This window comes from Pleurodeles waltl, chromosome 12 (assembly GCF_031143425.1).
Source record: "Pleurodeles waltl isolate 20211129_DDA chromosome 12, aPleWal1.hap1.20221129, whole genome shotgun sequence".
Taxonomy (NCBI): Eukaryota; Metazoa; Chordata; class Amphibia; order Caudata; family Salamandridae; genus Pleurodeles; species Pleurodeles waltl.
This window is the reverse complement of record NC_090451.1, coordinates 553,563,884-553,577,651: the sequence shown is the minus strand read 5'-3', so window position 1 is coordinate 553,577,651 and position 13,768 is coordinate 553,563,884. Positions and strand designations below refer to the sequence as shown.

At 49.4% G+C, this 13,768-nt stretch overlaps 9 non-coding genes across 9 annotated transcripts; all 9 read right to left on the bottom strand.

Annotated features, from left to right (window-relative positions):
* Positions 1–399: 399 nt before the first annotated feature.
* On the bottom strand, positions 400–515 carry LOC138268949 (U5 spliceosomal RNA). Its single transcript, XR_011200233.1, has one exon. It is a non-coding gene; the product is annotated as a U5 spliceosomal RNA (small nuclear RNA).
* A 1,282-nt stretch (positions 516–1,797) lies between these two features.
* On the bottom strand, positions 1,798–1,913 carry LOC138268863 (U5 spliceosomal RNA). The gene has a single exon (XR_011200160.1). It is a non-coding gene; the product is annotated as a U5 spliceosomal RNA (small nuclear RNA).
* Positions 1,914–4,132: 2,219 nt separating this feature from the next.
* Positions 4,133–4,248, bottom strand: LOC138268768 (U5 spliceosomal RNA). The gene has a single exon (XR_011200069.1). It is a non-coding gene; the product is annotated as a U5 spliceosomal RNA (small nuclear RNA).
* A 1,281-nt stretch (positions 4,249–5,529) lies between these two features.
* Positions 5,530–5,645, bottom strand: LOC138268828 (U5 spliceosomal RNA). Its single transcript, XR_011200127.1, has one exon. It is a non-coding gene; the product is annotated as a U5 spliceosomal RNA (small nuclear RNA).
* Positions 5,646–6,927: 1,282 nt separating this feature from the next.
* Positions 6,928–7,043, bottom strand: LOC138268767 (U5 spliceosomal RNA). The gene has a single exon (XR_011200068.1). It is a non-coding gene; the product is annotated as a U5 spliceosomal RNA (small nuclear RNA).
* Positions 7,044–9,264: 2,221 nt separating this feature from the next.
* Positions 9,265–9,380, bottom strand: LOC138268875 (U5 spliceosomal RNA). The gene has a single exon (XR_011200170.1). It is a non-coding gene; the product is annotated as a U5 spliceosomal RNA (small nuclear RNA).
* Positions 9,381–10,662: 1,282 nt separating this feature from the next.
* On the bottom strand, positions 10,663–10,778 carry LOC138268800 (U5 spliceosomal RNA). Its single transcript, XR_011200099.1, has one exon. It is a non-coding gene; the product is annotated as a U5 spliceosomal RNA (small nuclear RNA).
* A 1,283-nt stretch (positions 10,779–12,061) lies between these two features.
* LOC138268795 (U5 spliceosomal RNA) lies at positions 12,062–12,177 on the bottom strand. The gene has a single exon (XR_011200094.1). It is a non-coding gene; the product is annotated as a U5 spliceosomal RNA (small nuclear RNA).
* A 1,283-nt stretch (positions 12,178–13,460) lies between these two features.
* Positions 13,461–13,576, bottom strand: LOC138268948 (U5 spliceosomal RNA). The gene has a single exon (XR_011200232.1). It is a non-coding gene; the product is annotated as a U5 spliceosomal RNA (small nuclear RNA).
* Positions 13,577–13,768: the final 192 nt, after the last annotated feature.

Below are 13,768 nucleotides of genomic sequence, written 5' to 3'. Positions count from 1 at the left end.
GGGAGCCAGCCCAGGACTAGCCATCTTTACACCTCCCAAGGTACCCAGAACTAGCCTCCTGTATACCTCCAGGAGCACCAATAACGGGCAAGCCTTATGAAAAGCACAGCCTGAGTGTTGGTGGCCACCTGTGAAAAGTAGGGTGACCCCTGGCCTGCTGGCAGCAGAGATGTTGGGAGCAGAGACAATCTAATGCCTGCTGTTGTGATGATTCAAGACAGCCAAGAAAAGTGGCCTCACGCTCCACAGAAATTCTTTCCCATGAGCCACCTGGCCTATGCAAATGAGTAGACAGCAGGCCTCAGAACAAAACACCAACTTCCTCTCGCAAAGGAAACAGCAGACAGCCCACAGGTGTACCCCAACTGCTAGCACTTTTGTCTTCAACAAACAATAAACAGCCTCACCTGTGGCAAGGCCTCAAAAAATTGAATGAAACTCGTAAACGTTCCTCTCCACGGAAATCTTTAGTAAAAGGCGAAAGATTTATTCGTTTTGAAGAGAAACCCGAGTGTGTTACAAGCTGAGCCTAGCAGGGCATGTGGCGCCACAAACAGAGACTCTGCCATTGCGAGGGCGAGGGTCCGAGAGGTGTTTTTTTCGTCCTACTTAACAGGGCAAGAACCACAGGGGAAAGCAAAACAGCCCAAAAGTTCAAGGTCCTGCTTCAAGTAGAGAAAGAAAAAATGGTGGACCGTTTTCAGAGTTCTGTCTGGGCATATGCAAATTTCGGTGGCACTCGCCTCAGCTGATTGGCCAGGGTGAGTCTGCTGGGCAGGGAAAACGGAAAGCTGGAGGCAGGCTGTAAGTGAAGTGGGCGAGCAGGGAAACGTTTTTCTATAGATTGTGTGTATTGAATGCCACTGATGCCACAGTAAGGCTTTGCAGCGCTAATAGTATTCCCATTAGACACCACCCAGGTACGCAGCAGCAGGCAGGTGCATATAAGGGAATACCGAGCAGAAGCTGAGGTATCAATGGTAAATGCTGGCTTTTTTTCTCCCTGCAATGCTTTCCTGACACGGTTATCTTCTGGTAGATTTTGCCAGACATTTGTGTGCAGTGTTAAAGCAATTAGACAGAATGTTGAACCCAGTTCTGCTGCAAAAGAGTGCTGCTTACCTTCCCATGGCCTCAGAGGCAGCACACTTTAAAGCAGCTCGGCCTGCCTGTATCACTATCCCTTTCAGTTGGAGTCACTCTCTGGGCCTTTTGTCTCCATGATAATGTACCCTTTCCTGCACTAGCCATCCCATCCAAATGCAGTGGGCCACTACCATGCTCCAGAACATGTCATGTGCTTTCTGGCACATCCTCTAGCTGAGCCTGAATCTAAAAGGTTCTAGCTAGCTAGGCCAGAGTCACAAGCCAGACACCTCCTTTCAAAAGAATCTGAGAGGGAGCCAACCCAGGACTAGCCATCTTTACACCTCCCAAGGTACCCAGAACTAGCCTCCTGTATACCTCCAGGGGCACAAATAACGGGCAAGCCCTATGAAAAGCACAGCCTGAGTGTTGGTGGCCACCTGTGAAAAGTAGGGTGACCCCTGGCCTGCTGGCAGCAGAGATGTTGGGAGCAGAGACAATCTAATGCCTGCCGTTGTGATGATTCAAGACAGCCAAGAAAAGCGGCCTCACGCTCCGCAGAAATTCTTTCCCATGAGCCACCTGGCCTATGCAAATGAGTAGACAGCAGGCCTCAGAACAAAACACCAACTTCCTCTCACAAAGGAAACAGCAGACAGCCCACAGGTGTATCCCAACTGCTAGCACTTTTGTCTTCAACAAACAATAAACAGCCTCACCTGTGGCAAGACCTCAAAAAATTGAATGAAACTCGTAAACGTTTCTCTCCACGGAAATCTTTAGTAAAAAACGAAAGATTTATTCATTTTGAAGAGAAACCCGAGTGTGTTACAAGCTGAGCCTAGCAGGGCATGTGGCGCCACAAACAGAGACCCTGCCATTGTGAGGGCGAGGGTCCGAGAGGTGGTTTTTTTGTCCTACTTAACAGGGCAAGAACCACAGGGGAAAGCAAAACAGCCCAAAAGTTCAAGGCCCCTTCTTCAAGTAGAGAAAGAAAAAATGGTGGACCGTTTTCAGAGTTCTGTCTGGGCATATGCAAATTTCGGTGGCACTCGCCTCAGCTGATTGGCCAGGGTGAGTCTGCTGGGCAGGGAAAACGGAAAGCTGGAGGCAGGCTGTAAGTGAAGTGGGCGAGCAGGGAAACGTTTTTCTATAGATTGTGGGCCGTATTTATACTCCGTTTGCGCTGAATTTGCGTCGTTTTTTTCGACGCAAATTCGACGCTAAACTAACGCCAACTAACGCCATATTTATACTATGGCGTTAGAGGCGTATAGCGCCAAAGTTCCCGGAATGTGCGTCATTTTTTAGCGTGAACCCCTTCCTTGAGTTAATGATATGCAAGGGAGGCGTTCCCGTCTAAAAAATGACTCCCAGGCCTTTACGTGGTATTTATACTCCCGGGCAAAAGAGACGCCCGGGAGTGGGCGTGGCTAAAAACGGCGCATTTGCGCCGCTTTTTAACGCCTGGGTCAGGCATGGCGTTAAGGGACAAGTGGGCTCAAAATGAGCCCAGAGTGCCCTCCCCTGCCCCCAGGGACCCCCCCTGCCACCCTTGCCCACCCCAGGAGGACACCCAAGGCTGGAGGGACCCACCCCAGGGACATTCAGGTAAGTTCAGGTAAGTATTTTTTTTTTTTTTTTTATAATTTTTTTTGGCATAGGGGGGCCTGATTTGTGCCCCCCTACATGCCACTATGCCCAATGACCATGCCCAGGGGACAGAAGTCCCCTGGGCATGGCCATTGGGCAAGGGGGCATGACTCCTATCTTTACAATGATAGGAGTCATGTTGATGGGGGATGGGCGTCGTTAAAAAATGGCGCAAGTCGGGTTAAGACGATTTTTTTGCCTCAACCTGACTTGCCCCATTTTAAGACGCCCTAACGTCATTTTTGCCCAACGCCGGCGCTGCCTGGTCTACGTGGTTTTTTTCCACGCACACCAGGCAGCGCCGGTCTGCTTGCGCCGGCTAACGCCATTCCATAAATACGGCGCCCGCATGGCGCTTCAGAATGGCGTTAGACGGCGCAAAATTTTTTGACGCTAAACTGCGTTAGCGCAGTTTAGCGTCAAAAAGTATAAATATGGGCCTGTGTGTATTGAATGCCACTGATGCCACAGTAAGGCTTTGCAGCGCTAATAGTATTCCCATTAGACACCACCCAGGTACGCAGCAGCAGGCAGGTGCAAATAAGGGAATACCGAGCAGAAGCTGAGGTATCAATGGTAAATGCTGGCTTTTTTTCTCCCTGCAATGCTTTCCTGACACGGTTATCTTCTGGTAGATTTTGCCAGACATTTGTGTGCAGTGTTAAAGCAATTAGACAGAATGTTGAACCCAGTTCTGCTGCAAAAGAGTGCTGCTTACCTTCCCATGGCCTCAGAGGCAGCACACTTTAAAGCAGCTCGGCCTGCCTGTATCACTATCCCTTTCGGTTGGAGTCACTCTCTGGGCCTTTTGTCTCCATGATAATTTACCCTTTCCTGCACTAACCATCCCATCCAAATGCAGTGGGCCACCACCATGCTCCAGAAAATGTCATGTGCTTTCTGGCACATCCTCTAGCTGAGCCTGAATCTAAAAGGATCTAGCTAGCTAGGCCAGAGTCACAAGCCAGACACCTCCTTTCAAAAGAATCTGAGAGGGAGCCAGCCCAGGACTAGCCATCTTTACACCTCCCAAGGAACCCAGAACTAGCCTCCTGTATACCTCCAGGGGCACCAATAACGGGCAAGCCCTATGAAAAGCACAGCCTGAGTGTTGGTGGCCACCTGTGAAAAGTAGGGTGACTCCTGGCCTGCTGGCAGCAGAGATGTTGGGAGCAGAGACAATCTAATGCCTGCTGTTGTGATGATTCAAGACAGCCAAGAAAAGTGGCCTCACGCTCCGCAGAAATTCTTTCCCATGAGCCACCTGGCCTATGCAAATGAGTAGACAGCAGGCCTCAGAACAAAACACCAACTTCCTCTCGCAAAGGAAACAGCAGACAGCCCACAGGTGTACCCCAACTGCTAGCACTTTTGTCTTCAACAAACAATAAACAGCCTCACCTGTGGCAAGGCCTCAAAAAATTGAATGAAACTCGTAAACGTTCCTCTCCACGGAAATCTTTAGTAAAAGGCAAAAGATTTATTCGTTTTGAAGAGAAACCCGAGTGTGTTACAAGCTAAGCCTAGCATGGCATGTGGCGCCACAAACAGAGACTCTGCCATTGCGAGGGCGAGGGTCCGAGAGGTGTTTTTTTCGTCCTACTTAACAGGGCAAGAACCACAGGGGAAAGCAAAACAGCCCAAAAGTTCAAGGTCCTGCTTCAAGTAGAGAAAGAAAAAATGGTGGACCGTTTTCAGAGTTCTGTCTGGGCATATGCAAATTTCGGTGGCACTCGCCTCAGCTGATTGGCCAGGGTGAGTCTGCTGGGCAGGGAAAACGGAAAGCTGGAGGCAGGCTGTAAGTGAAGTGGGCGAGCAGGGAAACGTTTTTCTATAAATTGTGTGTATTGAATGCCACTGATGCCACAGTAAGGCTTTGCAGCGCTAATAGTATTCCCATTAGACACCACCCAGGTACGCAGCAGCAGGCAGGTGCAAATAAGGGAATACCGAGCAGAAGCTGAGGTATCAATGGTAAATGCTGGCTTTTTTTCTCCCTGCAATGCTTTCCTGACACAGTTATCTTCTGATAGATTTTGCCAGACACTTGTGTGCAGTGTTAAAGCAATTAGACAGAATGTTGAACCCAGTTCTGCTGCAAAAGAGTGCTGCTTACCTTCCCATGGCCTCAGAGGCAGCACACTTTAAAGCAGCTCGGCCTGCCTGTATCACTATCCCTTTCTGTTGGAGTCACTCTCTGGGCTTTTTGTCTCCATGATAATTTACCCTTTCCTGCACTAACCAACCCATCCAAATGCAGTGGGCCACCACCATGCTCCAGAAAATGTCATGTGCTTTCTGGCACATCCTCTAGCTGAGCCTGAATCTAAAATGATCTAGCTAGCTAGGCCAGAGTCACAAGCCAGACACCTCCTTTCAAAAGAATCTGAGAGGGAGCCAGCCCAGGACTAGCCATCTTACACCTCCCAAGGTACCCAGAACTAGCCTCCTGTATACCTCCAGGGGCACCAATAACGGGCAAGCCCTATGAAAAGCACAGCCTGAGTGTTGGTGGCCACCTGTGAAAAGTAGGGTGACTCCTGGCCTGCTGGCAGCAGAGATGTTGGGAGCACAGACAATCTAATGCCTGCTGTTGTGATGATTCAAGACAGCCAAGAAAAGCGGCCTCACGCTCCGCAGAAATTCTTTCCCATGAGCAACCTGGCCTATGCAAATGAGTAGACAGCAGGCCTCAGAACAAAACACCAACTTCCTCTCGCAAAGGAAACAGCAGACAGCCCACAGGTGTACCCCAACTGCTAGCACTTTTGTCTTCAACAAACAATAAACAGCCTCACCTGTGGCAAGGCCTCAAAAAATTGAATGAAACTCGTAAACGTTCCTCTCCATGGAAATCTTTAGAAAAAGGCGAAAGATTTATTCGTTTTGAAGAGAAACCCGAGTGTGTTACAAGCTGAGCCTAGCAGGGCATGTGGCGCCACAAACAGAGACTCTGCCATTGCGAGGGCGAGGGTCCGAGAGGTGGTTTTTTCGTCCTACTTAACAGGGCAAGAACCACAGGGGAAAGCAAAACAGCCCAAAAGTTCAAGGTCCTGCTTCAAGTAGAGAAAGAAAAAATGGTGGACCGTTTTCAGAGTTCTGTCTGGGCATATGCAAATTTCGGTGGCACTCGCCTCAGCTGATTGGCTAGGGTGAGTCTGCTGGGCAGGGAAAACGGAAAGCTGGAGGCAGGCTGTAAGTGAAGTGGGCGAGCAGGGAAACGTTTTTCTATAGATTGTGTGTATTGAATGCCACTGATGCCACAGTAAGGCTTTGCAGTGCTAATAGTATTCCCATTAGACACCACCCAGGTACGCAGCAGCAGGCAGGTGCAAATAAGGGAATACCGAGCAGAAGCTGAGGTATCAATGGTAAATGCTGGCTTTTTTTCTCCCTGCAATGCTTTCCTGACACGGTTATCTTCTGGTAGATTTTGCCAGACATTTGTGTGCAGTGTTAAAGCAATTAGACAGAATGTTGAACCCAGTTCTGCTGCAAAAGAGTGCTGCTTACCTTCCCATGGCCTCAGAGGCAGCACACTTTAAAGCAGCTCGGCCTGCCTGTATCACTATCCCTTTCGGTTGGAGTCACTCTCTGGGCCTTTTGTCTCCATGATAATTTACCCTTTCCTGCACTAACCATCCCATCCAAATGCAGTGGGCCACCACCATGCTCCAGAAAATGTCATGTGCTTTCTGGCACATCCTCTAGCTGAGCCTGAATCTAAAAGGATCTAGCTAGCTAGGCCAGAGTCACAAGCCAGACACCTCCTTTCAAAAGAATCTGAGAGGGAGCCAGCCCAGGACTAGCCATCTTTACACCTCCCAAGGAACCCAGAACTAGCCTCCCGTATACCTCCAGTGGCACCAATAACAGGCAAGCCCTATGAAAAGCACAGCCTGAGTGTTGGTGGCCACCTGTGAAAAGTAGGGTGACTCCTGGCCTGCTGGCAGCAGAGATGTTGGGAGCAGAGACAATCTAATGCCTGCTGTTGTGATGATTCAAGACAGCCAAGAAAAGTGGCCTCACGCTCCGCAGAAATTCTTTCCCATGAGCCACCTGGCCTATGCAAATGAGTAGACAGCAGGCCTCAGAACAAAACACCAACTTCCTCTCGCAAAGGAAACAGCAGACAGCCCACAGGTGTACCCCAACTGCTAGCACTTTTGTCTTCAACAAACAATAAACAGCCTCACCTGTGGCAAGGCCTCAAAAAATTGAATGAAACTCGTAAACGTTCCTCTCCACGGAAATCTTTAGTAAAAGGCAAAAGATTTATTCGTTTTGAAGAGAAACCCGAGTGTGTTACAAGCTAAGACTAGCAGGGCATGTGGCGCCACAAACAGAGGCCCATATTTATACTTTTTGACGCTAAACTGCGCTAACGCAGTTTAGCGTCAAAAAGTTTTGCGCCGTCTAACGCCATTCTGAAGCGCCATGCGGGCGCTGTATTTATGGAATGGCGTTAGCCGGCGCAAGCAGACCGGCGCTGCCTGGTTTGCGTGGAAAAAAACCACGTACACCAGACAGCGCCGGCGTAGGGGGAAAATGGCGTATGGGCGTCTTAAAATGGGGCAAGTCAGGTTACGTCGAAAAAATCGTCGTAACCCGACTTGCGCCATTTTTTTCCGACGCCCATCCCCCATCAACATGACTCCTATCATTGTAAAGATAGGAGTCATGCCCCCTTGCCCAATGGCCATGCCCAGGGGACTTCTGTCCCCTGGGCATGGTCATTGGGCATAGTGGCATGTAGGGGGGCACAAATCAGGCCCCCCTATGCCACAAAAAAAAATTGAAAAATAACAAAAATTATACTTACCTGAACTTACCTGTACTTCACTGGGATGGGTCCCTCCATCCTTGGGTGTCCTCCTGGGGTGGGCAGGGGTGGCAGGGGGGGTCCCTGGGGGCAGGGGAGGGCACTGTGGGCTCATTTTGAGCCGACTTGTCCCTTAACGCCATCCCTGACCCAGGCGTTAAAAAGCGGCGCAAATGCGCCGTTTTTGGCCACGCCCACTCCCGGGCGTCATTTTTGCCCGGGAGTATAAATACCACGTAAAGGCCTGGGAGTCATTTTTTAAGACGGGAACGCCTCCCTTGCATCTCATTAACGCAAGGAAGGGGTTCACGCTAAAAAATGACGCTCACTCCGGGCACTTTGGCGCCCGAAGCGTCTAACGCCATAGTATAAATATGGCGTTAGTTGGCGTTAGTTTAGCGTCGAATTTGCGTCGAAAAAAACGACACAAATTCGGCGCAACCAGAGTATAAATACGGCCCAGAGACTCTGCCATTGCGAGGGCGAGGGTCCGAGAGGTGGTTTTTTTCATCCTACTTAACAGGGCAAGAACCACAGGGGAAAGCAAAACAGCCCAAAAGTTCAAGGTCCTGCTTCAAGTAGAGAAAGAAAAAATGGTGGACCGTTTTCAGAGTTCTGTCTGGGCATATGCAAATTTCGGTGGCACTCGCCTCAGCTGATTGGCCAGGGTGAGTCTGCTGGGCAGGGAAAACGGAAAGCTGGAGGCAGGCTGTAAGTGAAGTGGGCGAGCAGGGAAACGTTTTTCTATAAATTGTGTGTATTGAATGCCACTGATGCCACAGTAAGGCTTTGCAGCGCTAATAGTATTCCCATTAGACACCACCCAGGTACGCAGCAGCAGGCAGGTGCAAATAAGGGAATACCGAGCAGAAGCTGAGGTATCAATGGTAAATGCTGGCTTTTTTTCTCCCTGCAATGCTTTCCTGACACAGTTATCTTCTGGTAGATTTTGCCAGACACTTGTGTGCAGTGTTAAAGCAATTAGACAGAATGTTGAACCCAGTTCTGCTGCAAAAGAGTGCTGCTTACCTTCCCATGGCCTCAGAGGCAGCACACTTTAAAGCAGCTCGGCCTGCCTGTATCACTATCCCTTTCGGTTGGAGTCACTCTCTGGGCCTTTTGTCTCCATGATAATTTACCCTTTCCTGCACTAACCAACCCATCCAAATGCAGTGGGCCACCACCATGCTCCAGAAAATGTCATGTGCTTTCTGGTACATCCTCTAGCTGAGCCTGAATCTAAAAGGATCTAGCTAGCTAGGCCAGAGTCACAAGCCAGACACCTCCTTTCAAAAGAATCTGAGAGGGAGCCAGCCCGGAACTAGCCATCTTACACCTCCCAAGGTACCCAGAACTAGCCTCCTGTATACCTCCAGGGGCACCAATAACGGGCAAGCCCTATGAAAAGCACAGCCTGAGTGTTGGTGGCCACCTGTGAAAAGTAGGGTGACTCCTGGCCTGCTGGCAGCAGAGATGTTGGGAGCAGAGACAATCTAATGCCTGCTGTTGTGATGATTCAAGACAGCCAAGAAAAGCGGCCTCACGCTCCGCAGAAATTCTTTCCCATGAGCCACCTGGCCTATGCAAATGAGTAGACAGCAGGCCTCAGAACAAAACACCAACTTCCTCTCGCAAAGGAAACAGCAGACAGCCCACAGGTGTACCCCAACTGCTAGCACTTTTGTCTTCAACAAACAATAAACAGCCTCACCTGTGGCAAGGCCTCAAAAAATTGAATGAAACTCGTTAACGTTCCTCTCCATGAAAATCTTTAGTAAAAGGTGAAAGATTTATTCGTTTTGAAGAGAAACCCGAGTGTGTTACAAGCTGAGCCTAGCAGGGCATGTGGCGCCACAAACAGAGACTCTGCCATTGCGAGGGCGAGGGTCCGAGAGGTGGTTTTTTCGTCCTACTTAACAGGGCAAGAACCACAGGGGAAAGCAAAACAGCCCAAAAGTTCAAAGTCCTGCTTCAAGTAGAGAAAGAAAAAATGGTGGACCGTTTTCAGAGTTCTGTCTGGGCATATGCAAATTTCGGTGGCACTCGCCTCAGCTGATTGGCCAGGGTGAGTCTGCTGGGTACTGAAAACGGAAAGCTGGAGGCAGGCTGTAAGTGAAGTGGGCGAGCAGGGAAACGTTTTTCTATAGATTGTGTGTATTGAATGCCACTGATGCCACAGTAAGGCTTTGCAGCGCTAATAGTATTCCCATTAGACACCACCCAGGTACGCAGCAGCAGGCAGGTGCAAGTAAGGGAATACCGAGCAGAAGCTGAGGTATCAATGGTAAATGCTGGCTTTTTTTCTCCCTGCAATGCTTTCCTGACACAGTTATCTTCTGGTAGATTTTGCCAGACATTTGTGTGCAGTGTTAAAGCAATTAGACAGAATGTTGAACCCAGTTCTGCTGCAAAAGAGTGCTGCTTACCTTCCCATGGCCTCAGAGGCAGCACACTTTAAAGCAGCTCGGCCTGCCTGTATCACTATCCCTTTCGGTTGGAGTCACTCTCTGGGCCTTTTGTCTCCATGATAATTTACCCTTTCCTGCACTAACCATCCCATCCAAATGCAATGGGCCACCACCATGCTCCAGAAAATGTCATGTGCTTTCTGGCACATCCTCTAGCTGAGCCTGAATCTAAAAGGATCTAGCTAGCTAGGCCAGAGTCACAAGCCAGACACCTCCTTTCAAAAGAATCTGAGAGGGAGCCAGCCCAGAACTAGCCATCTTTACACCTCCCAAGGCACCCAGAACTAGCCTCCTGTATACCTCCAGGGACACCAATAACGGGCAAGCCTTATGAAAAGCACAGCCTGAGTGTTGGTGGCCACCTGTGAAAAGTAGGGTGACCCCTGGCCTGCTGGCAGCAGAGATGTTGGGAGCAGAGACAATCTAATGCCTGCTGTTGTGATGATTCAAGACAGCCAAGAAAAGCGGCCTCACGCTCCACAGAAATTCTTTCCCATGAGCCACCTGACCTATGCAAATGAGTAGACAGCAGGCCTCAGAACAAAACACCAACTTCCTCTCGCAAAGGAAACAGCAGACAGCCCACAGGTGTACCCCAACTGCTAGCACTTTTGTATTCAACAAACAATAAACAGCCTCACCTGTGGCAAGGCCTCAAAAAATTGAATGAAACTCGTAAACGTTCCTCTCCACGGAAATCTTTAGTAAAAGGTGAAAGATTTATTCGTTTTGAAGAGAAACCCGAGTGTGTTACAAGCTGAGCCTAGCAGGGCATGTGGCGCCACAAACAGAGACCCTGCCATTGCGAGTGCGAGGGTCCGAGAGGTGGTTTTTTCGTCCTACTTAACAGGGCAAGAACCAGAGGGGAAAGCAAAACAGCCCAAAAGTTCAAGGCCCCTGCTTCAAGTAGAGAAAGAAAAAATGGTGGACCGTTTTCAGAGTTCTGTCTGGGCATATGCAAATTTCGGTGGCACTCGCCTCAGCTGATTGGCCAGGGTGAGTCTGCTGGGCAGGGAAAACGGAAAGCTGGAGGCAGGCTGTAATTGAAGTGGGCGAGCAGGGAAACGTTTTTCTATAGATTGTGTGTATTGAATGCCACTGATGCCACAGTAAGGCTTTGCAGCGCTAATAGTATTCCCATTAGACACCACCCAGGTACGCAGCAGCAGGCAGGTGCAAATAAGGGAATACCGAGTAGAAGCTGAGGTATCAATGGTAAATGCTGGCTTTTTTTCTCCCTGCAATGCTATCCTGACACGGTTATCTTCTGGTAGATTTTGCCAGACATTTGTGTGCAGTGTTAAAGCAATTAGACAGAATGTTGAACCCAGTTCTGCTGCAAAAGAGTGCTGCTTACCTTCCCATGGCCTCAGAGGCAGCACACTTTAAAGCAGCTCGGCCTGCCTGTATCACTATCCCTTTCGGTTGGAGTCACTCTCTGGGCCTTTTGTCTCCATGATAATTTACCCTTTCCTGCACTAACCATCCCATCCAAATGCAGTGGGCCACCACCATGCTCCAGAACATGTCATGTGCTTTCTGGCACATCCTCTAGCTGAGCCTGAATATAAAAGAATCTAGCTAGCTAGGCCAGAGTCACAAGCTAGACACCTCCTTTCAAAAGAATCTGAGAGGGAGCCAGCCCAGGACTAGCCATCTTTACACCTCCCAAGGTACCCAGAACTAGCCTCCTGTATACCTCCAGGGGCACCAATAACAGGCAAGCCTTATGAAAAGCACAGCCTGAGTGTTGGTGGCCACCTGTGAAAAGTAGGGTGACCCCTGGCCTGCTGGCAGCAGAGATGTTGGGAGCAGAGACAATCTAATGCCTGCTGTTGTGATGATTCAAGACAACCAAGAAAAGCGGCCTCACGCTCCACAGAAATTCTTTCCCATGAGCCACCTGGCCTATGCAAATGAGTAGACAGCAGGCCTCAGAACAAAACACCAACTTCCTCTCGCAAAGGAAACAGCAGACAGCCCACAGGTGTACCCCAACTGCTAGCACTTTTGTCTTCAACAAACAATAAACAGCCTCACCTGTGGCAAGACCTCAAAAAATTGAATGAAACTCGTAAACATTCCTCTCCACGGAAATCTTTAGTAAAAGGCGAAAGATTTATTCGTTTTGAAGAGAAACCCGAGTGTGTTACAAGCTGAGCCCAGCAGGGCATGTGGCGCCACAAACAGAGACCCTGCCATTGCGAGGGCGAGGGTCCAAGAGGTGGTTTTTTCGTCCTACTTAACAGGGCAAGAACCACAGGGGAAAGCAAAACAGCCCAAACGTTCAAGGCCCCTGCTTCAAGTAGAGAAAGAAAAAATGGTGGACTGTTTTCAGAGTTCTGTCTGGGCATATGCAAATTTCGGTGGCACTCGCCTCAGCTGATTGGCCAGGGTGAGTCTGCTGGGCAGGGAAAACAGAAAGCTGGAGGCAGGCTGTAAGTGAAGTGGGCGAGCAGGGAAACGTTTTTCTATAGATTGTGTGTATTGAATGCCACTGATGCCACAGTAAGGCTTTGCAGCGCTAATAGTATTCCCATTAGACACCACCCAGGTACGCAGCAGCAGGCAGGTTCAAATAAGGGAATACCGAGCAGAAGCTGAGGTATCAATGGTAAATGCTGGCTTTTTTTCTCCCTGCAATGCTTTCCTGACACGGTTATCTTCTGGTAGATTTTGCCAGACATTTGTGTGCAGTGTTAAAGCAATTAGACAGAATGTTGAACCCAGTTCTGCTGCAAAAGAGTGCTGCTTACCTTCCCATGGCCTCAGAGGCAGCCCACTTTAAAGCAGCTCGGCCTGCCTGTATCACTATCCCTTTCGGTTGGAGTCACTCTCTGGGCCTTTTGTCTCCATGATAATTTACCCTTTCCTGCACTAACCATCCCATCCAAATGCAGTGGGCCACCACCATGCTCCAGAAAATGTCATGTGCTTTCTGGCACATCCTCTAGCTGAGCCTGAATCTAAAAGGATCTAGCTAGCTAGGCCAGAGTCACAAGCCAGACACCTCCTTTCAAAAGAACCTGAGAGGGAGCCAGCCCAGGACTAGCCATCTTTACACCTCCCAAGGTACCCAGAACTAGCCTCCTGTATACCTCCAGGAGCACCAATAACGGGCAAGCCTTATGAAAAGCACAGCCTGAGTGTTGGTGGCCACCTGTGAAAAGTAGGGTGACCCCTGGCCTGCTGGCAGCAGAGATGTTGGGAGCAGAGACAATCTAATGCCTGCTGTTGTGATGATTCAAGACAGCCAAGAAAAGTGGCCTCACGCTCCACAGAAATTCTTTCCCATGAGCCACCTGGCCTATGCAAATGAGTAGACAGCAGGCCTCAGAACAAAACACCAACTTCCTCTCGCAAAGGAAACAGCAGACAGCCCACAGGTGTACCCCAACTGCTAGCACTTTTGTCTTCAACAAACAATAAACAGCCTCACCTGTGGCAAGGCCTCAAAAAATTGAATGAAACTCGTAAACGTTCCTCTCCACGGAAATCTTTAGTAAAAGGCGAAAGATTTATTCGTTTTGAAGAGAAACCCGAGTGTGTTACAAGCTGAGCCTAGCAGGGCATGTGGCGCCACAAACAGAGACTCTGCCATTGCGAGGGCGAGGGTCCGAGAGGTGTTTTTTTCGTCCTACTTAACAGGGCAAGAACCACAGGGGAAAGCAAAACAGCCCAAAAGTTCAAGGTCCTGCTTCAAGTAGAGAAAGAAAAAATGGTGGACCGTTTTCAGAGT